Source organism: Lolium rigidum, chromosome 3, assembly GCF_022539505.1.
Source record: "Lolium rigidum isolate FL_2022 chromosome 3, APGP_CSIRO_Lrig_0.1, whole genome shotgun sequence".
Lineage (NCBI taxonomy): Eukaryota > Viridiplantae > Streptophyta > Magnoliopsida > Poales > Poaceae > Lolium > Lolium rigidum.
The window spans coordinates 355,791,420-355,814,383 of NC_061510.1; the positions used below are offsets into that span (position 1 = coordinate 355,791,420).

Sequence of the window (22,964 nt, forward strand, 5' to 3'; positions counted from 1 at the left end):
AAGGACATATCGGTTATCCTAGGGATGGGTTGGTTGACAGAGAATGGAGCGGTGATTAACTGTGGAGACAAAACAGTATCACTTCGCAACTGCATCGGAGGTCGAATAGTGTTCCAAGGAGATAAATACAGTGAGTTGGAGATAGGATTGGAACTCAATAGTCTGAAGGAGGTGAGGATTGAAGATATTCCTGTAGTGAATGAGTTTCAAGATGTATTTCCTAAGGAACTACCGGGGATGCCACCCGATAGGGAGATAGAATTCACAATCGATCTGATTCCAGGCACAGCACCAATAGCTCAACCACCATATAAGACGGGGCCAAAGGAATTAGTGGAACTGAAAGCTCAGATTGATGAGTTAGAACAGAAGGGATTCATTCAAGAAAGTGTGTCACCATGGGGTACACCAGTTATTTTTGTGGATAAAAGAGATGGAGGAAAGAGAATGTGTGGAGATTACAGAAATCTGAACAATGTAACTATCAAGAACAAGTATCCATTACCTAGAATCCAAGATCTTCTTCATCAAGTTCAAGGAGCGGGAGTCTTCTCGAAGATAGATTTAAGGTCAGGATACCATCAAATCAAGATCAAGAAGGAGGATGTGCCAAAAACGGCATTCGTATCAAGGTATGGACACCATGAATACTTGGTTGTACCATTTGGACTAGCAAATGCACCAGCAATTTTCATGAATTTGATGAACAAGATATTCATGAAGTACTTGGACAAGTTTGTGATAGTGTTCATAGATGATATTCTAATCTATTCCAAAGATAAAGAAGAACATGCCAAGCATTTGAAGATAGTTCTGCCAATTTTGAGAGAACATCAGCTATATGCAAAGTTCAGCAAGTGCAAATTTTGGTTAGATAGTGTTGAATTTCTTGGACATGTCATAACCAAAGAAGGCATAGCGGTGAATCCAAGCAAGGTTTAGTCCGTATTGGAATGGAAATCACCTAAAAATGCTAAGGAGATACGAGGATTTCTTGGTATGGCAGGCTATTATCGGAGATTCATAGAGGGATTTTCAAAGATTGCCGGACCAATGACCAAGTTACTCAAGAAAAATACTCCATTTGAGTGGACTGATGAGTGTGAAGCCAGCTTCCAAACACTCAAAGATAAGTTAACCACAGCAGCGGTGTTAGCAGTTCCTGAACCAGGAAAGGATTATACGGTGTATTGTGATGCTTCCAAGAATGGACTTGGATGTGTTCTTATGCAAGACCGGAAAGTAATAGCTTATGGCTCAAGACAGTTGAAACCACATGAACACAACTACCCAGTACATGATCTAGAGTTAGCGGCGATTGTGTATGCTTTAAAGAGTTGGAGACAATTTTTATATGGATCCAAGTGTGAGTTATACACCGATCATAAAAGTTTGAAATATTTCTTCACCCAGAAGGAATTAAACATGAGACAGAAGAGATGGTTAGAGTTGATTAAGGATTATGACCTTACAATCAACTATACACCGAGCAAAGCTAATGTAGTAGCAGATGCCTTAAGCAGGAAGAGTACGGAAAATCAACCTACGGAATGGGAGATTCCAAAGGAACTTCGGAAAGAGCTAGAGGATGCTCAGATTTTGTTTATTCAAGGTGATGTTAAGGGAAGTATAGCAACCATGAGGATTGTGGATGAGATGTACTCAGACTTGAAGTATGAGATTATCCGAAAACAAGCGGATGATTTGTTCATCCAAGAAGAAATCAAGAGGATTGGAGAGGGAAGACCATCGGAATTCCATCTAGGGGATTTTGATTCATTATACTTTCAGAAAATGATATGTGTACCGGATGATCCAGAAGTGAAGTCAATCATATTAAAGGAAGCACATGACACCCCTTATTCAATACATCCGGGAAGTACTAAGATGTATATGGATTTGAAAGAGATGTTCTGGTGGAACAACATGAAAAGAGAAATAGCACAATATGTCTCGGAATGTCATACATGTCAACGAGTGAAGGCAGAACATCAGAGTCCTGCGGGATTACTCAAACCACTAGAGATACCGGAGTGGAAATGGGATGAAATCGGAATGGATTTTTTTACTGGTCTACCAATGACTAGTAAGAAGAAGGATATGATTTGGGTAATAGTGGACAGGCTTACCAAGAGTGCTCATTTCATAGCCGTAAATACAAAGGATACTGCAGAAAAGCTTGTGGAGATATATGTGAAGGAGATTGTGAGTAAGCATGGAGTACCCAAGAAAATAGTCTCAGATAGAGGTTCAATTTTCACATCAGCATTTTGGAAACAACTACAAGAAGCTTTGGGATCCAAGTTGGATTTCAGTACAGCTTATCATCCACAAACCGGAGGACAAACCGAAAGAAACAATCAGATACTTGAAGACATGCTTAGAGCTTGTGCTCTGAACTTTGGAGGCTCATGGGAGGACCATTTACCTTTAGCGGAATTCTCCTATAACAATAGTTATCAGAGTAGCATCCAGATGGCACCGTACGAAGCATTGTACGGAAGGAAGTGTCGATCACCAATTTGTTGGTTTGAAACCGGAGAAAACAAGGAGTTTACACCGAACTACATCAAGGAGAGACAAGGAGTCATCGAGATGATCCGGGATAGACTCAAAATAGCTCAGAGTAGTCAGAAGAGTTACGCCAACCTAAAAAGAAGAGATTGGGAACCAAAAGTAGGAGACATGGTATATTTAAAGGTTAGCCCAATGAAAGGACTTAAGAGGTTTGGAGTGAAAGGAAAGTTAAGTCCTCGATATATAGGACCATTCAAGATACTCAGTCAGAATCGAGGAACAGCTTTTGAGTTGGAATTACCGGCGCAACTAAGTCAAGTTCACAATGTGTTTCATGTAACACAACTCAGAAAGTGTTTGAAAGCACCGGATGATCCTATCACATATGAAGAAATAGAATTGCAATCTGACCTAACCTATGTGGAAAGACCGGAAAAGATCCTAGAAGTACAATGGAAGAAGTTAAGAAACAGCGCAATCAAATATTGCAAGGTTCAATGGCAACATCATCCTGAGCGAGAAGCAACTTGGGAGACGGAAGAAGAACTCAGGAAGTCTTACCCCGAGATGTTCAGGTACCAATCTTAACTTCGGGACGAAGTTTCTGTTAAGGGGGAGAGGCTGTAATAACCCAGAACATAGGAACAACGAAGGGTAGATTTAGGAATGGGATGTGCATTTCATCGCAAAACGAGGGAAATTTTCGCGCCTTATTGCAACTAAACCTAAGAGGGATCGAGGTTCTCTCTCACTTTGCAATTAGGGTTAGGCAATGTGAGTTAGTGAAATTTCGACATGATCTCTTTTGTATCTTGTTGATTTGGGGAATGATTTCATTTGACAATTGTTAATACATTGAACAATAAGCACTACATAATATAAATATGGAATTCACAATTCAAACACAACTTATAAATTCAAATGACTTTGAATTTCAAATTGAATATTAAATACAATATTTAATCAAGAATATAAATATTACATAAGACAAAAGCTCATAAACAAAACTTGAGCTTTATTGATACATAACACAAATTACAAAGTATTTACAATATTCTTGATACAAGAATTGAGGAATGATAAACAGAAATAAAAAGGGAAAATTACAAGTTGGTTCTAAACTAAAACCTAGACTAAATAACTTGAAGATGATCTTCTGGCCATATTTCATTTCAAACCTGCAAAACAAATAACAAGTGCTAGACAGAATGAAAGTGTTAGAAATTCAGTTTGGACAGTTAGCACAACATCACAGAAATTCAGTTTGGACAGTGAATACTGTCACTGCACACTTGTGCTTGTCCAAATCCCTGGACAGCACAAGATAAGAGCAAGCAGACCAAAACTGAGCAGCCACAGGGGCTCAAGTTTCAGCATATGAGGGTTGTTGCTGATCAAGCAACAGCAAGGCAATGCAACAGCTGAGTCACAAAGTAACCAGGCCTTGTGTGTCATGGCCAGAGTAGAAGTAGGGATCATATAAATAGAACACAAACCCTAGAACCATGACAGTCGACCAGATAGGATAATTCACCAGGTAAGGGTGAAGACTAGAGCCAACACAAGTTCATCCAGTTCTTGCCAAGAACAGAACCAACACACAACCACTCATCACCAGGAATCATGGTGACCTGAGAAGATCAACCAGAATCTGGAGGTGAAGGGCTGTGCACAAAACCACAAGTCTGCAACAACCAAATATTTCACTCTAGGAGCTGGAACAAGGTATACCAAAGTTCCTGGACAGATCCAATGGATCTGATCCATAAATTATGCATGACATAGTCATGGGATTGAGCAGATGCTCAAAGGGGTAGATCATCACTTGGTTTTCACCAAGGATTACTGCCAGTCTAGAAGCCACTAAAAATGGAAATCATCCAGATACAAATCTTGTGCACAGAAGCTAGCAATCATGCACATATGCACACACTAGCAAGATATTATACACAGATAAGCACCAGTAGATGATGTGTTGCAATGATTAGCAGCTAATACAGACTACACAGTAAATCCTAAGCATGTAACCATCAGTAAACCCTAGATTTCATCAGGCAAGCATATTGGCATTCATATCTAGTATGATCCCCAAATATGCAAGCAAAGGTTGAGTAGCCACAAGATCCAATCAAATAGGTGAGCAACCAATCAGTAGCAAGGCTACTGAGGTCACATCACACTTAGCACTATTTAAAATAAAGCCAACTATAGCACATCATTATCCAGAAATGGATTCAGATTCATTTGCTTGCTAAACAATCATGAATAGCAAATTCATATGCAAGCAATTCATTTAAATCATCACTGCATAAGCAGTTCATCATGAATCAATTTATTCAAGCATGAATATGTAACAAATTCATACTATTTATTGACAGTAGCACACTGTAGGGCAACACAGCACCAATCACTGCATCATAGCCACTGGATCTAGTCCAGTAAGCTAGAGCAAGCAATAGCACATGTATGCAGTAGCATAGTGATGCTTGAGCATCAACATCAACAAGGAAAATGAATCACTTAGCCACAGAATTAATCAGTAAGCCATCACTGACATTTAATTGATCAAATGGATCAATTGAATCAAGTCAAGCCACACAGATAAGCTAGCCAACAAGCAATGGTTGATCCAATGGATCATTAGCTTACACAGGAAGCACAGAAGAATTTCACAAGCACCACTGGCACTCACAAGTGTCACTGATGAACCACAGTACACCTAGACAAGCAAGTATAACATGTCAGTAAGCACAAGCAAGCTCATAAGCAAGCACAGCAGAGCATAGCAAGATTAGAGCAGGCTAGGAGCAACAGATAAGCAAACAAAGCATGTACGGCAAGCAAGGCAACACTGGCCAGTACCAGAAACTGGTGATTTGGCCATGAGCTTGCAGCAAATGGAAGCATAGGAGGATTAAGCAACCATGGCAGAGCTCTGTGTGATCACAGGATCACCAGAAAGCAACAATACATAAGGAAGAAGAAGCACCGTAGCTTGGAGAGGCGCACAGGCATGGAGAAGAGTAGGAGGAGGTGAAGATTACTTACACGCGCCTGGTGGAAGAAGCTAGGGCATGGCGAGGCAGTGCTCGCGCGGCCATAGCAGCTGCGAAGCCAGGGTAGGCGCCAACGTTACGCCGGCGAACACGAACACACCACCGTAGCATAGCACCAGAGACGACGGCACAGGTACTGCGAGCAGCACCCGCGCCAGGTCAGTCTCGGAGGCGCACACGTCGACGGCGAGGACGAGGGCTCGCCGGAGATCGTCAATCGCCAGAGGCGATTCTCCACGAGATCCAGAGTGGAGGCGAATCGCCAGGAGAGGAAGAGAAGGGGGAAACCACGCGGACGGATCGATAGATCGTCTCGCGGCGGTCCCGATTTGGTAGGTGGCTAGGGCAGGGGAGCATGGAGATGGCCGGAGAGCGGCGGCGACCATGGCGGCGACGCCATCGCCACGGGCGTCGCGAGAGGATTAGGGTTAGGAACGAGCGAGTGAGAGAGACGAGCGAGTGAGTGAGGTGGGCCGTTTCGGTGCCACCGACCCATAATGGGACAAGCCTTAATGGGCTGTCCCATGGGCCTTAGTTAAGTGGGCTGGCCCAATAGGGGCCAGGGGTAATTTAGTCTTTTTGCTTTTTAGAAAAAGACCAGGATTTCACCAATTTTTAGTAAATAAAATACAACTCTAAAAATCCATTAAAAATTGGATTAGAGAATGAAAAATAAATCTTAACCAGAATAAAATATGAAATAGAATTTAAGAAACAAATTCAAAATTATGAATTTGAAGAGTTTAAATAATAACTTGGAATTTTAAACTATTATTTCCTTGTATTTAAAATTCAAGGAAAAATCTCAAATAAGTTCAAATACTTATTTTCAAACATTTCAAAATGAAATTCTACTATTCCAAGTCATTTCTATTAAGAAAGGTATTTTTCCAAGAAAAATACTATATTCCTTTTTATTCCAAAAACTATAGAGGTAACTCTATGATTTCAAATTATTTTTGGAATGAGTAAAGGAATCACCAAGTAAAGTAGTTTTACTTTGAAGTATCTTACTTTATGTGAATTAAAATGGTTTACACTTTTAAATCAATTGCAAGTTACTGCCAAAGGCATAAATCTTAACTCAACCCTAAATTGCTATAACTCAACGGGGTAAAGGGATTCAACATAAAATAATACATCCATGATTGCATCATTTGGATTTTTATAACATTGTCCTTACCGGACAATGATGCTTCTTACAGAACCCGAGGTCCAGGTTCCATCAACTGCATTGAACTGCACTATCTCGCAGTCCACAGGCAAGTTCACCCTTGCTCATGTCAACTTGATTATTTTCTATTACTTTAATGCAAAGCTATATACTTATCATTCTTGCATCGCAAATAAAATGTTACTTTCCAACTATGAATATGACTATGTGGCTGGCAATGGAACCATGGTATGTGTTGATATGGTGGAGGTTCCATTGCATGGGTTATATCACCCTAGGATTAATTACCAATGCCGTCCAGTGATTCTAGCGCCGTACAAACCGCGTTGACCATGAGATCTATAATGGCTCTGGGGAAGCCAGCCGTATCTTTTCCCTTCTGCACGCCAACGGATTGGTAGAGCTGGCGGGGTGTTGGAGGCACTGCCGCAATAGGTTGGGATAGCCTTTTAAATCCCCATCCATTAGTGATGATAAGCTCTACGATCTATGATGGATTGTCCGGAGTACACCGTGAGTAAAGCCGTATTATCGGAAGAAGTCTACTGGGGGTGTAGGGTCGGACAAAAGGGTGGGTTTGCAGATCGCGGAGAAGGCGGTGTGGGCTTGGATTTTCATACCGGCCTCACACCAAAGGAAGTGTGAACGGGGGCAAGTCCTCGCGGATGGCAAAAGGGGTGGAATCTCTTATGGGAAAAGTAACGCACCTCTGCAGAGTGTATCAAATTGTGGCTGTCACTCCTTGTTCCGGGAAGGGAACTGCGAACGTGGCAGGAAAGGAACTCCACGAAGTTCTAGTCAACCTGTGAAGCCTGACGGGCATAGTTTTCATAATAAAAGCAACCTTTTGAAGAAATGATATCAAAACATGCATTGACCTGCGATTTCCTGATCAATGGTCGTAGCTAGTGCATAAAACACCTTTTTACTCTTTTAGAACTTGCTGAGTACCTCTGTACTCACTTTCTTTCGACACCCTTGCTAGACTGTGATCCGGAAGTGGAGGCCATCAATGATGGAGCACCAGAAGGAAGTTACGAGCTGGTCTACGAGGAACCTGATCTTACCGGCGGAGTAGAAGGAGTAGACTATGGGATAGTCTACGGACCTGATGACACGGAGGTGGAGGAGTAGTGACATACCCTAGCATCATAGAGCCGAGCAACGTAGAACTTACCTAAATAAGTTGTTGAGCTCTCTTTATATTGGTTATGAGCTGTAATCGTACTTAAGTAGTATCTTAGGGTGTTCTCATAGGACCTGTGAGAATACCAACTTGTTAAGACAATATTTGTAATAATATATGGAGTGTTATGACCTGCAATGTTTCTGTTGTACCACTCTGAGGGATATGGAAATTTGTGAAGAAGTTCCTTCACAAAGATCATATCAACGACTTGTATACTACAACATGCAGTGGTATGCTGGGTCACCGCAGTTACCTAACAGAGACTTTTGGCTAATCACAAATTCCTACTTATGAGCTGCAGTCATGCAGATTATCTAAAATCATGTTATTTTCGTATGGGGCATATACTGGTGCTTCATCGGTATCCAACCCAAGGTTGGCTTTGTCATTCTTATATTCTCAAAGTAAAACTTTACTTTTTTCTTGTACACACAGTTAATTAAGGGCCTCACAAGGGTTAACCTGAAGATATTTACCCATTGCTAATTTTTGTATGTCATGTATTTCTGGTACCACCAACTTGCAAGAGCTAATGCGAACGGGGTTTTTTGCTTGCCCTGGGAAAGAAATTTTTGTGGATAATTTTTCACTGAACTGTATCATGACATCTTTGGTTGGGATGACCTTTTTGAACAAGGTATTTGATACTCCTCTTTGGTTCGGATGACAAAACGTGCATGTTTCAGCAATTGAAAAAGTTACTAAGTTGCTTTGTTAGGTTAGTAATGTTATTTCAGTACACACAAGCCTCAACGACTTGGTTTGTTAAGTTTCTCTGGAATCTGGAATATTGACTACTTTGGCTCACCACAGTTTATGCTATTGCTATTTTAATTTTTGCATAGTGCAAACAAGCTACTATGAAGAGCTGAAAGGGACAGGAGAGGGAAGCATCTATGCATGGAGCCTCTGTCAGATCGAAATTGTTTTAATATTTCAAACAAACTTGAAGAGTTTGTAGCAGCATCTAATTAGTTAGCTGTCTCTCAAATATAAATAACAAAGTTCAAAATATTTTTCATGATTTCTGCCTAAAGACCGGCCTTGCCCCCAGCCTGCTGAAGTATTGTCTACTTTTATACAAAGAAGATGTGGATCCCATGATTGTCTAATTCCATGTAAAAATAATTTAGATGTGAAGTTATCTGTCACAACTTTTTCTATGTTGGCCCAGCTACTCATTATTTTTATTTTATTTTGCAACCAGAATGTGTTCACGAGTTCAGCTGGGCACTAGAGTCACGAACAGAGGTTGCTGAACCTTCAGTTAGTGTCATCATGTATGCCTGCATCTTCCTGAAACTAATTTTTTTTAAAATAATAATAGTTAATAATGCTGAATTGATGTGATGTAGAGGATCAACTTCAACAGATCGCATGTATTTTGTACTCATTTTTCAGAACCCTCGGTGTTTCCTTTATCTTATCATGTGCATTACATGTGCACAGAATATTGAGAAGCTTGACTAAGAAGTCTGAAATTCTAACCATATCGTCCAGTACTTTCCAAGTAAAATGACATTGTAGTTTCATTTTGAGCATTTTGATTACTATGATGCCCTATGGTTGGATATGGAAGGTTGCACTATATATTTTTTAGGAAGTTTGAGCACAAATATTGATGTATCATGGTGATCTGAGTGTATTGTTCTTCAAATTGTTGCAAATTATTGTTATCCATATTATATTTTGCTTCAACCAGTGTAGGAGCCACAATAAGAAATACTTTTTACTGAAGATCTGTAGTAGAAAATGTGTTGTCGGCTAGGGTAGAGCTTGTGAGGCCTCCTTGTTGTTGATGTCACTAAGTATGTCATCTTTTTATTCTAAACCTAATCATGGTAAATTGACTTTCAACTACAAAACGTTCGTTGGTACATGTGTGTCAGTGTGTATAACTTTTTTCATATCTTTGATTGCGGTATAGTAGAACAAAAAAAAGGGAAATTTGTGCCGATGTATATTTGCTCTACGAGTAAGACTTTCACTCAAGCTTGTCTGATATTGCTGAAAACTACATGTGTTATTCTCCAAACAAATATTATTGATTTGGAATTGCTTGTTATTATGTGGCAACATCGGCTAATTCTAAGTTCGTTTTTCCTTTTTAATGTAGGTGCACACATAATTGAAGTATGTTGAATGGTAAATTGTTCACACAGTTTTCTACGGATATGATGTTTTCATTTGAATATGACATAAAACGGTGGAGTGGGATAAAGAACGAGAATGATATCCGTAGCAACGCACGGGCATTCAACTAGTGTAATTAAATAGTCAGTTGATTAGAACGTACTACGTGGAGATTGTTCCTTAATTTCGTGTGTCCTGGACCCATATTTTAGTATTTCTAACAGCACTAGTATTGGCTGCTTCCACATAGGCCGGAGTTGTACTCCGCTCCTTGTCAACCAGTGGCAAGTAGCTTTCAGAATCTTTAGAGATAGTAAGATGAAATAAGCACGCATCTTACTGACCCTATTTGGACAAGGAATACTAAAGTGATTAGCGTCCCATAATAGTAAGAAACGGCCACCACCATTAGACAGAACCAGACTACCTAAGATAAGAGTTTCTCCAACAGACGTAGTACCATATTCAACATTACCACGGGCTTAAGCTACTAGTCGGAATAACCACTATCCAAGAATGCAAGCGCGAAGGAAAAAAAAAACTGCCAATGGAAGGGTTCATACCCTATTTAGCAGTTTCTGCCCTCAAATTTGACAGTTTTACATGAATTATCCTATTTAGCAGTTCTTCATTTGGATTACCCTATTTAACGAAAGCTTTGCCAAAAAAATTCCCCCTTTTAATTTGAATGGGAATTTTATGCCTCTAGATCTGACTTTGGATCACCATTGGGATGAATAGGGTAGATCTTAAACATCTAGTATGTCCCTGATTGTCATAGTTGTCTCCACGAGCCAGTTTGGAGATTGGACCCGGGACAATTCAGAAAATGCTTGTACTATACGTTGCTTATGCCCAGCACTTCCTCGTGTGCATCTGTACCATAAACAGATAGGTCTGCACTTGTTTGTACATACGCGTTTGTACCCATAGCTCCTAATCTCACGATTCGCCCAGAGCGAGGAAAAATATTGGAGGAGAAAATTTGTTCAACGTTAGTGGCGTGCCATATGTACCATAATGACCTATATCTACGTGGAAAATTATGTCTAAAATCTAAAAGGTGTAAATTCTGGCAAAACTTGAGATAAATGGGGGTAATTTGCACAAAAAGCTACTAAATTGGGTAATTAGTTGACCAAAGGCACATGGCAAATACATTCTTTATTTTCAGTGCAGTACCCTAACAACCCAACATGATTTTACCTTTGAAGCCAGAAACCACAGATCATCAGGGCAGCCTCCTGCTAGCTTGCAAGTCAGTTACCAAAACATAAATTTCTTTACATATAGGATTGATAGCTAGTTTTCTTGGCATTAGAAACTAAGCATGAATTAAAACTAAACTGATCTACATCTATGCCGCCCCACTGTCGGTGCAGCTCGCCTGACCATCGTTGTCCTGTTGGTCAGCGCCAAACCCCGATGCGCCTGCCTCAACACCGGAGCTGCCTTGCCCGTCGCCACCACAGTGCATCCCCTCATTGGTCCAGCGTATCTGTTTGCGGATGACCAACCTCCTAGCATTAGGTGATGCTCATGGCCTCCCGTTGGTGGCATGCCGCCGCCTCGGCTTTTGTGGCTTGGCGGCCTGCCGGGCTGCCATTTCCACCATGTCCTGGTGGAGGCGCTCCACCGCCACCTGCACGGTGATGAAAGTCACATGCAATCGCACTGCCTCTTCCTCCTACATCGCAATGGCGAGGGTGGTCTCATTGGCCGCCATTTCGACGAGCTCGTTCGCGGCTCGCTTCTCCTCCAACTCGTACTGAGGGGGGTTAGGGAAGGGGGAGGGGTGTAAGGAGGAGCCATGGTCGTGTGTCCCTGGTGAGCCCCAGGTGAGTTTTATTTATGTCCCAGCGGCCGCTAGACGGAAAATGGGTGCCTCGTGTGGGAAGTGGAGCGCGCGGGAAGAAAGGGCGGCCGTATGCCGCCCTTGCCGGCGCTGTTAAAAGCTGTGGCGTCCATTAGCCGTTGTTAACCGGCAGCACGGACGCTGGCCCCACAAGTGTACGGATCGGCGTTGGAGCCGCTGCCAAAAGCATCTAGTATTTCGTTTCCACGGCCGCCGTATCTTGCTCCAAACAAAACGGATCGGCGTTTTGCGATGGTCCATCACTCCATTGAACATTGAAGTTGGCCTAATCGTGTCCGTAGGACAAGATCAAATCAGGCCTCAAATCCTTGCATCGGCCGGCCTATGGTGAGCTTATTTGCGGTGCATGTGTGCTAGCTGCAACACAATTTAGATTTCGACGTCGTCATATCCTTCATCGGCCCGAGTGCGGGTGCGGCTCGAGCCTCGACACGTCAAGGCGGTGCATGGTTGAGCACAGGCACGCTACCGTACCTCACACGACGTACAGGTGCTGGCCAGCCTATATACCATTTGTACACTATGCGTGTGCATGCGTCGTAACGTCTCCCGATTCCATTGTCGCTTCATATACATGTATACGTACTATATACTAGAAGGACCTGGCGCGCTTTGCCGCGCCGTTTTTGTTCTTGGCGTTTTTTCTCTTTCCCACACAAAGTGAGATTGCTTTTGTAAGTTACATTGATGCATGTGCAGGTATGAACTTATACGAACATCGACGCACCCTCTAAATCAAAACAAAATGAAGTAAACATATGGCATATCAACAAACACTCACAGGCTTTGATGGTATTTCCACATGAGCAAATATATATATATAAAGTATTGAACTTTAGTTTCTAGCTTATTTCAAAAAGAATCTTATATGCTTCATCTAAAAAAGTTATGCAATGGGGCTACCGCATATAGCCCTTGTGTGTCCAAAAGAGGAAACATATTGTTATAGAGGCAACTATTCAGACCAATACAAAGAGAGCCACATATAGAGAGGAAGGAGAAGAAGTGGCTTATTGAGGGTCACGTGGTGGGTGGGGAAAAATCGAAGAGAGGACATGAGTGTACGATTAACATCATGGTAGCCCAACATAACAACGGACTCTCCCGATTCATTGCACACGGAACATGTGAATCAGTAAACTATCACAAGCCTCTAAAAGCAGCCGACGTCGACACAAAAGATGGCACTCGGTGTTATCTTACTTTCCCTTGTGGTGTGGGCACATAGGCGAATTAGGGCCGCAAATAAGAGCCCAGCGCTGCAGTGATGCGCACTTCGCTACATAATTAATTTTGTTCTATTTATACTAATTGCTTCAGCGTCTGGGTACACGCCTTGCGCCTTGCGCCGTGGATGCTCTAACACCATGGTAGATGCACCGAAATCATGTGGAGAAGTAGAGCGCACCATTAGTTACGATTACAAGTGCACTGCAATTAATCATACAGGCCAGACTGAGATATCAGTCCATACAACATATGTGGAAAATATGAAACAACAACAGTAATCTCAATTTTTAATTGGACAGACATACATACAAACTTATCGCATTCAGTTTATACAGTAGGTTCACCGAACAATATTGAACACTATGAGGTCTTGAATGCTAATAATTTGAACTTCCCCATACACATCTCGTCTTCTGCATTTTTTGTGTCATTATATGTAAGGTAAACTAAACTACTAATTAGAATTTTTGTTTAAAGAGCATAGTAATACACCGATGGAATTTATCTACATTGCTGAACCTGCTTTTCTCACCTGATATAGATCATAATTCAGCCATAATACATAATATACTCAAGATTCCAGGTGCACTGCAATTAATCATAAAGGCCATACTGAGATATCAGTCCATACAACACATGCAAAAAATACGAAAAAACATCAGTAATCTCATTTTTTTATTGGATGAACATACATACAAACTTATCTGCGTCAGTTTATACAATAGATGCACCAAACAATATTGAACACTATGAGCTCTTGAATGCTAATAATTTGTACTTCCCTAGACACATCTCGTCTTCTGCATTTTTGTGTCATTATAAGTAAGGTAAACTAAACTACTAATTAGAAGTTTTTTGTTTCAAGAACATAGAAATACACCGATGGAATTTATCTACATCGCTGAACCTGCTTTTCTCACCTGATATAGATCATAATTCGGCCATAATACACAATATACTCAAGAGGTGGAGCTGTTTAACACAAAAAATGACAAACAAATTGGTTTCAGAAATAAATTATAAGTAAGCACCACAAACTGGTATAATTTAATAAGCACTTCTAATAAAATTCAAAGGAATCAATAGGAAAGAACCCCCGCTATTGAATGTTTGAGTCTGTATCAATGTGCATTAAAAAATATTTCCTGTTGCTTCTTGGAACCAATCTCTAAATGTGATTATTTATAAACAAAACAATGAAAGGTATAAAGTTTTTTTTCAGGTTCTGGTTACTGCCTATGCTTGTAAACACACCACAGATTCAGGTAAGTGCATCTTTGCAAGTTTTTTTATCAATATAAATTAAGAACAGGTTACTACAATTTTAAATAGAAAGTAAAATACGCAGGGTACATGACAACAAAGATAAGGAAGAAACATATTGGATTCTTCGTTCTTCTTGTTTACACAGCATAAACCAGGGATTGTAGAATAGAAAATTTTGAGCACCAAAATGAGTTGGATAGTAAAATTGATACTCCAAGCACATTTTGGCGCCAAATGAACATTCTATAATTCAACCATAATCACAAAAGAAATGGCAAAGGCGACTAAGAATTAGGATGGAGCAAGTGTTGAGGAAGCCTATGTTACCTTAGATGATCCACTCCTACGTCACACAGAACCATGCCATGCATCCTCTCTACAAACACACATGTATATTAGGAGTCAGTATTGTGTACCATGTGTTATACGACAAATCGGCGGACAATCGGCCGAGAAAAGGAAAATGCTCCGTCCATATCACACCCATACTTTACACTCGGTTTTGCATGAAAAAGCAAATACAATAGTTAGACTTAGCGCTTTGCAGACAGGTAAAGATGATTACACAAAATAATATCATGAAAGCTAGACTATCACTAAACTAAGCAAGAGAATTCCATTGGCAAAACATGCTTACATGAAAAGAATTATGACGGCAGGTGGACTGAATTTTGAACTAAGCTTGTCTTGCAAACTATTTCGAAGTACCAAAATCACACTGAAACATGTTCAGCGTGTATCTTGCAGTTGTAATCCTAATCACTGTTCCAAAATAATGTGCAGTCCTTTTAAAGTTTTCGCTTTCCGTGCCTCAAAGCAGTAGTCAATGAACTGCATCACCGGGGAAGACAGCCATACCGTGGCCTTTGTCTGGCCTGCAAATGTACCAGATTAATAAGGTCACTCTCTACATTGAAGCGCTACCTCGAAAGTATGCATGAGAAATCATTGTTTACTTCCATAACTACAAAAACAATACCAAAAATTTCTATCTCCAGCATTCTTAAAAAAAACTGTGGCTGTTGTGCAAATTATGTTGAACTATTGATTTGCAGCTAGCAAAGACTGGAAAGAATGGTTGAGAACTTCAAATAAGTTACTGAAATTATTTCAAGTAGCTACTCCCTTTTTTCTATTACTGCTCCCATCTGGTACCTAACTGTACCACGGAAATTAAACCAAGCTAGGTTTTGCAGATCCTTATACTTGGGTGTTAGGCAACCGACGTACTAGGCCCATCAGGCCAGATTGTGGCGGTTAGGGTTTAGCCTTATCTCTCAAGTTAACTTGTAACTCAAGTTGATCCATCTATATATATACATGTATGTTGAGACGAGGAGAGCCATCGAGCCTCCCGCTATTCAATTTGTTTCATGGTATCAGAGCGGGTCACCCTTCCCCTCTCCTAGCCGCCGCCGGCGGCTCTCCCCAAAACCCTAAACCTACACCTCTTCTCCCTCCTCTCGCCTCCCCACCATGACCCCTGATGAAATCGCCGCCAAGGAGCGCGAGCTCGCGGATCGCGCCGCTGCCCTCGACGCCCGCGAAGCCGCCCTCAATCAGCAGCTCACCGCTGCCAACCAACTCAACACCGCCAACCCACCCAACCCCACTGTTGCACTCACCTCTCCCATCCAAAACCCTACCACCGCCCAGACCTCCAACCCCAACACTTACGCCACCACCATCAAACTGCATGTGCCCATCACCCTGAGCTTCGATGATGGCAACTACACGAGCTGGCGCGAGCTCTTCCTCGTCGCCCTCGGCCGCTACGGTCTCACCGCCCACGTCACGGGCGAGTCCACTCCCTCCGACACCGGCCCCGACTCCCCCTGGGGCCGCGACGACTACACCGTCCTCTCATGGATCTACGGCTCCGTCTCCGTCGACCTCCTCAACATCGTCATGCGTCCCGGCGCCACCGCCCGCACCATCTGGGGCGCCATCGAGGACCTCTTCCGCGACAACAAAAAGCACCGTGCCATTCAGCTGGAGGCTGACTTCCGCAACACACCGCAGGGGGACCTCTCCATCAGCGACTACTGCGCCAAGCTCAAGGCCCTCGCCGACTCTCTTGGCGACGTCGGGCAGCCCATCTCCGAGGAGAATCTCGTGCTCACCCTCCTCCGAGGTCTTAACGAGAATTATGCGCATCTTCGTTCGTTTCTGCCGTTTCAGGTGCCCTTCCCCACGTTCTCGCGGACCCGGTCCGCCCTCCTCCTCGAAGAGACGCAGAAGAAGACCGACGTCAAAAACGCCGAGGCCACGGCACTCTGGGCTTGTGGCCAGAGCGTGCAGCCGCCGCCTGGCGGGCCTCGGCCTCCACCACCACCACCACCACCATCGGCGCCCGGGGGCGCAGGAGGCGTCGGCCGCGGCACCGGCCAACTCTACGCCAACAACAACTACCGTGGCGGCCGCGGTCGCGGAGGTGGCCGCGGCGGGCGCGGACGAGGTCGCAACGACTCCCCCTGGCAGTACAATCCGTGGACGGGCGCACCCACTCATGCCAACCTTCAGCAGCAGCCCCAGGCACCATGGCAGCAGCCACCCTGGTCCCCTCGGCCCTGGTCTGCTCCTGCCCCTGGACTACTCGGTCCGCGCCCCAGCTTCCCTGCGCCGCAGGCCTATGCTGCATACGGGCAGCCCTCCACCAGCTACGGTCCTCAGCCGACACCGCCGGCCTTGGACCCTGCCCTCGTCAACGCCCTGAACAATATGCAGATCTCAGGAGGCGACTGGATTCTGGAGCATCCTCCCACATGGCATCCGACCCCGGTAACCTATCCTCCCTCACACCTTGCTCCTCCCAAACTGTCACTGTTGGCAATGGCTCCTCTATCCCCATCACCCATACCGGCTCCACAACCATCCATTCACCCTCCAAACCTCTCTATCTAAATAATATTCTTGTTGTTCCTAACATTATTAAAAATCTGATTTCTGTTCGGCAATTCACTATCGATAACCATTGTTCCATTCAATTTGACCCTTATGGTTTCTCTGTGAAGGATCTTCTCACCGGGACCGTGATGCTTCGATGCAATAGCTCCGGTCCGCTCTACTCCATGTGCCAAGCTCTCCATCATGCCGCCTTCGTCCTACACCAACACCCCGATCTTTGGCACCGTCGCCTCGGCCATCCCGGAAGCTCCACCATGTCGCGCCTTGCTCCACATACTTGCCATAATAAACCAAGCACCACCCTGTGTCATGCTTGCCAACTAGGAAAAAATGTTAGGAAACCCTTTTACTCTTCGGCATCTAGAACTTTTAGACCTTTCGAACGTTTGCATTGTGATTTGTGGACTTCACCTATCCCTAGCACTTCTGGATATTGCTACTATCTCATTATAGTCGATGATTTTACACAATATTTCTGGAGTTTTCCCTTACGCAAAAAATCTGAAGTGTATGCTACCTTTGTCGCCTTTCATGCTCTCATCACCACCCAATTTCAACTGTCTATTCTATCCATCCAATGCGACAACGGAAAAGAATTTGATAACTCCAACCTACACACCTTCTGCACCACCCACGGCATCATCTATCGATTCTCATGTCCGTATACATCCCAACAAAATGGCAAGGCCGAGCGCGCCATTCGCACCACCAACGACGTCATTCGTACCCTCCTCTTCCAATCATCGCTGCCACCATCCTTCTGGGCTGAGGCACTCCATACCGCCACCTATCTCATCAACATTCGTCCCACCTCCTCCCAACCGCAAACTACACCATATTTCTCTTTATACGGCCGCACACCGCGATACCAAGATCTCCGCGTCTTCGGCTGCCTCTGTTATGTCAACACCTTCTCAACCGCCAAAAACAAACTTTCTCCTAGAGCCACGAAATGTATCTTCCTTGGATACCCCTCTCAGCATCGTGGCTATCGCTGTCTCGATCTCACTACTCGCAAAATAATCATATCTAGACACATCACCTTCGACGAACACACATTTCCCTACTCAACCACACCCACCGATTCCACCCCTCCAAATAATACCGACTTCCTTCACCATCACCTAGCATATCGTCAGCCCACCATTGATACAACGCCTCCACCAATAACCGCAGCCACCAATGTTCCGCCAAGCCATTCTGTTGACGCCGCCGACTCGTCTCCGGCTGCTCCTTCTCCGACTGCTCCTTCTCCTGCCCGGGACGACACATACCGTGCTGCGGACACCCATCCTAAGCCCCTCCTCGTTTACACCCGACGTCCCAGCCAGCCCCGACCCACTGCTCCGCCTCCCAACCCTCCGAGTCTATCACCGTACACGCAGCTCCACCGGCAGCCTTCCTCCACCCATAGACAAACTAAACCTCTCTGCCATTCACTCCTCTCCCATTCCGCATAACTATCTCATTGCCCTCCGTGATCCTGCCTGGCGCCAGGCTATGCAGGAAGAATATGATGCCCTCATGCACAACAACACATGGTCCCTAGTACCCCCTCCTCCAGGAGCCAACATCGTCTCCGGCAAATGGATCTTCCGCCACAAGCATAATGCGGATGGCTCTCTTGCTCGCCATAAAGCTCGCTGGGTAGTCCGAGGTTTCACCCAACAGCCCGGCGTTGATTTTGACGAGACCTTTAGCCCCGTAGTGAAACCCGCCACCATTCGTGTCGTTCTTTCTCTAGCTATCTCCCAACAATGGCCAGTACATCAACTCGATGTCAAAAATGCCTTTCTTCATGGCGATCTTACCGAAGAAGTCTATAGCCAACAACCCTCTGGGTTTCTCAATCCAAATTTTCCAACCCATGTCTGTCGTCTTCACAAATCACTATATGGCCTAAAGCAGGCTCCGCGCGCCTGGTTCCAGCGTTTCGCCTCCCATGCGCGCACAATCGGTTTTGTTGACTCAAAATCCGATGCCTCTCTCTTTACCTATCATCACACACACGGCACAGCCTATCTACTTCTATATGTCGACGACATTATTCTCACAGCCTCTTCCACCCCTCTCCTTCGTCATATCATCGCCACTCTTGCCTCTGCCTTTGCCATGAAAGACCTCGGACCCCTACATCACTTCCTAGGCATTTCCGTCACTCGAACTCCCACCACCTTACATCTCTCCCAACGTCAATACATACTAGACATCTTATCTCGCGCCGGAATGCGTGATTGCCAACCCTCCTCTACTCCCATAGACACTAAACCTAAACTCGCTGCCTCTTGCGGCCAACCCTTTTCCGATCCTTTTCTCTATCGCAGCCTTGCTGGGGCTCTTCAATATATTACTCTCACCCGACCCGAAATTTCCTATGCTGTCCAACAAATTTGCCTCCATATGCATGATCCCCGTGATTCTCACTTCCAACTAATTAAACGCATTCTTCGATACCTAAAGGGCACCATCGATCTTGGTCTTGTCCTTCACTCCACTTCCTCCCACCAAATGGTTGCCTACTCGGATGCCGATTGGGCTGGATGCCCGGATACAAGACGGTCCACTTCAGGGTTCTGTGTATATCTGGGTGATAACTTGGTGTCTTGGTCCTCTCGCCGGCAACCCACGGTTTCACGCTCGAGTGCTGAGGCAGAATACCGTGGCGTCGCCTCTGTCGTTGCTGAAACCTGTTGGCTGCGCCATCTTCTCCAGGAGCTTCGTCGTCCAGTGCACACTGCTACTATCGTTTATTGCGACAATGTCAGCGCAGTATATCTTTCCGCCAACCCGGTTCAGCATCGCAGGACAAAGCACATCGAGCTGGACATACACTTTGTGCGGGAGAAGGTGGCCATTGGAGCTGTCTGTGTTCTTCATGTACCCTCCAGCTCTCGATGACGCCGATATATTCACCAAGGGGCTACCTACAGCATTGTTCCAGGAATTCAGATCCAGTCTTCACGTCGACTACCCTCCTAGTTCAGACTGCGGGGGCGTGTTAGGCAACCGACGTACTAGGCCCATCAGGCCAGATTGTGGCGGTTAGGGTTTAGCCTTATCTCTCAAGTTAACTTGTAACTCAAGTTGATCCATCTATATATATACATGTATGTTGAGACGAGGAGAGCCATCGAGCCTCCCGCTATTCAATTTGTTTCATTGGGGTTAAAGCAATATTTCAGAGGACAGAGCAAGGTCTTGGGACAGAGGCATCCCCTCCAAACTACCACACGACATAGCGCACAAACAAGCCGTCAAACACAAGCAAAGGTACCCAACTGAACAAAACACAAGTGAAAACACAACTTGAGCATGCATCAAACATTACACCAGGCTACCAGACCACGATGCCCCTATGGACGCTGCTAGCCTTCCATCCGAAACAAACGCACCTGAACACACATACCAGAACAACTGAAACAGAATCCTGAGAAAACCATGCCGAGGAAACACCATGCAAACCTAGCTTCCAGACAAGCGCAGACCACTCAGAACAGCGCATGCCACACCCGCCCACGGGCACGCCATGGATGCATCACCTAGCCAAACCTCAACGCGACCTCAACGCGAGCAATCGCCACATCACGTAAGCAAAAGATACATCAGCGAGCAACGACCAGAAAACACTCTTCATAGCTAACCCAAACCAGATGATGGTTGTCACTTTGCCTAGAAGAAACCCATAATCACACGAATCTGACGCAATTTACAACTAAACACGCCCCCAGCCGCCCCCAAATCAATAAGAAAGTGCACACCGCAGCCACGCCCGAGCCCATCTCCCGGACATCCGCCTCGGCGAAGCGCACCGCACAGCTAGCGTACACAGAAACGAAACGGGAACCACCGCCTAACCCACGCCGCCGAAGGCATTTTGGAGATCATATGGTTCATCCCCGAAGATCAAATTAATTCTAGCTGTGTGAGAGATAAAGGTGGAGGGGGCCGAAGGCACACCTTATCAATCTTGGCAGGGTCTTCTCGATCTTGGCAGGGTTGAGGTAGGAGACCTAGCTCTATAGCGGCGGACGACCCGTCCAGCGACGTGCGCTGCAGCACGTCCTCATCCGGCGGCGCGATACACGGCGAGGGCTGCGGCGGCTTCCTGTAGCTCCGGCACCGTCCGCTCCTCAAGGCTCCGGCGCGTCCAGAGGATGGGGATTCAGATTGAGCGGTGGGATTCAGGGATTGGACTGCTACCGCCGTGCCTGTGTGGTGTGTGCTTACTTCCGTATAACCGCCTCTCAAACCCAAACCGACCTGACAAATCAATCGCTAAATTGTCTGCAGTAGGGTCCACGATAACGACTTGCCGATCGCTCCCAGTGGCTCACAACCCTGGGAGCTTAGAGCTCTTAGAGGATGTTGCCTCATAGACCACGATATGGAGAGCACCCATCGTCATCAAAGCACGTCGTTACCATTCCACTCATGTACAAGGTGACAAGGCATTATATAGTACATAAAGGGAGTAATATGCTCTCTAGTTTCTATATTGCCTTGTCCATGAATCTTGGAGAAAGTGATTTTTTCTTTCCCCTAACGTCTTAGGTTAGGGTTTCGAGCTCCTCTGGCGGCGCACGCCCAGAGTTTGTGATCCGATCGCCTTGATCGATCGAAGCGCATGGAGAAGGGAGGATCTAGCAGAGGGGGTAAGGGGAAGGAAGAGGAAGATGTTGACGCCCTCCTCCGCAGGTTACAGCTGCGTGAGGACGACGGGGATGACTTCGTCTGGGAAGAGGAGGCTGGAAGCGAAGAGGTGAAGGCGAAGTGGTTGGCGATTGCACGGGTCCATACTGATAAGGGTTTTAGCCCATCGGCTCTCTACGCTGAGATGAGATCGGCATGGAATCCAGCCAAGGAGGTTCGTTGGAGGATGTTGGAGGACAATTTGTTCACGGTGCAGTTTGGGTGTTTGGGTGACTGGAACACGGCGATTCAGAGCGGCCCGTGGCTTTTCCGCAACCACGCACTCATCATTAAGGAGTATGACGGGTTTGAGAACCCTAGATCGGTCAAGCTGGACAAGATCTCTGCATGGGCTAGAGTTCTGAAGCTTCCAGATAACTATCTGCAAGAAGCAGTAATTAAGGGGATGTGCAGGAAGATGGGGAAGATCTCGGAGGTACAGATTAAACTTCCAGCTGGATATGTTGGTGCCTTTGTCAGGGTGAAGGTGGATCTAGATGTCAACAAACAGCTAGAACGTTTTGTTTCAATTACGAGAGGTGGACAGAAAGATTGGTATCAAGTGAAGTATGAGAAATTGCCAACTTTCTGTAACTTCTGTGGGCTCATTGGGCACTGCTATGTGTTATCACCAGATTTTAGACAAATCCAGAGGTGGGCCGGGCTTGGAAGATTATATATGGAAGAATTCTGAGGCGGCCTGGCACAAAGGGTTTTGGGCTGAATTGCCCGTGTATCTGTAACATATTAGACCTATTTTAGTGTAGAATCTTAGTCGTGCACGGTTTAGTGCACGCCCACATTAGAAAGTCCGCTGGACTATAAATATGTACCTAGGGTTTATGGAATAAACAACAACTCACGTTCAACCCCAAAAACAAACCAATCTCGGCGCATCGCCAACTCCTTCGTCTCGAGGGTTTCTAT

General features: G+C 44.8%; 1 long non-coding RNA gene across 3 annotated transcripts; it reads right to left on the bottom strand.

The window, feature by feature from the left end:
• Positions 1-13,294: 13,294 nt before the first annotated feature.
• On the bottom strand, positions 13,295-21,574 carry LOC124704105. Of its 3 annotated transcripts, none has more exons than XR_007003467.1 (4): positions 21,306-21,574; positions 15,079-15,316; positions 13,708-14,817; positions 13,295-13,376 (listed from the first exon to the last, which is right to left on the bottom strand). It is a non-coding gene; the product is annotated as an uncharacterized LOC124704105 (long non-coding RNA). The 3 variants fall into 3 exon arrangements; XR_007003466.1 differs by lacking the exon at positions 13,295-13,376 and having other exon boundaries at positions 13,834-14,147; positions 14,769-14,817; XR_007003465.1 differs by lacking the exons at positions 13,295-13,376; positions 15,079-15,316 and having other exon boundaries at positions 13,834-14,817.
• Between the last annotated feature and the right edge of the window lie 1,390 nt (positions 21,575-22,964).